The following is a 2,230-nucleotide window of genomic DNA, read 5'->3' on the forward strand; positions in this document are numbered from 1 at the left end:
TTCATCAATTTGGGTCAGAAAATAGACAGTGACATACTGTATCATTCAAAAGCTACAGCACTTGTCTTTCTGGAAATTGAGCTCAACAGTGTACTGCGTGGTTATGTGACGAAAAACACATTCTATGGGATCGAATGGTGGGCTTTGGCACAGATGGGGTTCCATCTATAGTGGGACGGCGAGCAGGCCTCTACACTCTAGTTATTAATGTGTCTCCCTCTGCCATATATGAACGCATTGTATGTTACACCCACTGTGCTATAGTGGATACACCGAGAGCAACTGGAACTGCAAAAGAACTGAGCGCAGAACTCGGAGATATACTACAGCAGGTAACTTCGATTGTAAAACTACTTCAAACCACATCCACTGACTGTGATCCTGGCCTAGTTGACATGCCGGTATGTGAAATCGAACAGCTGATCGAGCTGTGATGTGACCGAATGCGTTCACGGGTCACTACGGGGAGTTTTAGTTCATGACTCAAAGGGAATACCCTGCTGTCTCCCCCTGAGCTTTAATACGGCATTCAAAACCACTGGGAACACGGAACTGGGAACTCGGAAATCTGCGACTTCCGACATCAGTGATTTCATGACTACTGTGAACTCAGAAAACTGGGGGAAATCGTTTTGAACGGTGATCCAACTCGGAATTCCAACTCGGGAACTCTGACCTCTTTCTAGCGCTGCGGCCTTTCCGACCTGAAGATCACTGACGTCACGACTTGACAACGTATTTTTCAGAGTTGTCTTGAAAGCACAATAAAACTCATGGTATCCTTCTTCAGCTCATATCTGTGTGAAGCTCGATTCAGTGCTCTCGTCTGCATTAAAACCAAATATTGATCCAGGGTGAACGTGAGAGCAGAGATGAGGTGCACACTGTCTGACGCACAGAATCAATTCAATTCATGGCATGGAAAACATATGCTTACATTGCCAAAGCAAGTGAAGTAGATAATAAACAAAAGATCAATAAACAATACAAAACTAACAGTAAACATTACACTCACAAAATGTTCAAAGAATAAAGACATTTCAAATGTCATACTATGTATATATACAGTGTTGTAACGATGTGCAAATAGTTCAAGTACAAAAGGGAAAATAAATAAATATAAATATGGGTTGTATTTACAATGGTGTTTGTTCTTCACTGGTTGCCCTTTTCTTGTGGCAACAGGTCATAAATCTTGCTGCTGTGATGTCACACTGTGGTATTTCACCCAATAGATATGGGGGTTTATAAAAATTGGATTTGTTTTCAAATTCTTTGTGGGTCTGTGTAATTTGAGGGAAATATGTGTCTCTAATATGGTCATACATTTGGCAGGAGGTTAGGAAGTGCAGCTCAGTTTCCACCTCATGTTATCCGTACATAGTCAAAGATTTCCTTCATTTTCGGTCAGTCACAGTGGTCAGGTATTCTGCCACTGTGTTCTCTCTGTTTAGGGCCAAATAACATTCTAGTTTGCTCTGTTTTTTGGTAAATTCTTTCCAATGTGTCAAGTCATTATCTTTTTGTTTTCTCATTTCTCATCATCTGGGTCTAATTGTGTTGCTGTCCTGGGCCTCTGTGGGGTCTGTTTGTGTTTGTGAACAGAGCCCCAGGACCAGCTTGCTTAGGGGACTCTTCTCCAGGTTTATTTCTCTGTAGGTGATGGCTTTGTTATGGAAGGTTTGGGAATTGCTTCCTTTTAGGTGGTTGTAGAATTTAACAGCTCTTTTCTGGATTTTGATAATTAGCGGGTTTCGGCCTAATTCTGCTCTGCATGCATTATTTGGTGTTTTATGTGAATTCTTGGTTGGTGAGCGGACCCCAGACCTCACAACCATAAAGGGCAATGGGTTCTATAACTGATTCAAATATTTTTAGCCAGATCCTAATTGGTATGTCGAATTTCATGTTCCTTTTGATGGCATAGAAGACCCTTCTTACCTTGTCTCTTAGATCGATCACAGCTTTGTTTAAATGACCTGTGGCTCTGATGTTTAGGCCGAGGTATGCATAGTTTTTTGTGTGCTCTAGGGCAACGGTGTCTAGATGGAATTATGTCAGTGTAACCGATGTGAAACGGCTAGTTAGTTAGCGGTGGTGCGCGCTAATAGCGTTTCAATCGGTGACTTCACTCGCTCTGAGACTTGAAGTAGGGTTTCCCCTTGCGTTGCAAGGGCCGCGGCTTTTGTGGCGCGATGGGTAACAATGCATCGTGGGGTGTCAGTTGTTG

This window comes from Salmo trutta, chromosome 20 (genome assembly GCF_901001165.1).
Source record: "Salmo trutta chromosome 20, fSalTru1.1, whole genome shotgun sequence".
Classification (NCBI taxonomy): domain Eukaryota; kingdom Metazoa; phylum Chordata; class Actinopteri; order Salmoniformes; family Salmonidae; genus Salmo; species Salmo trutta.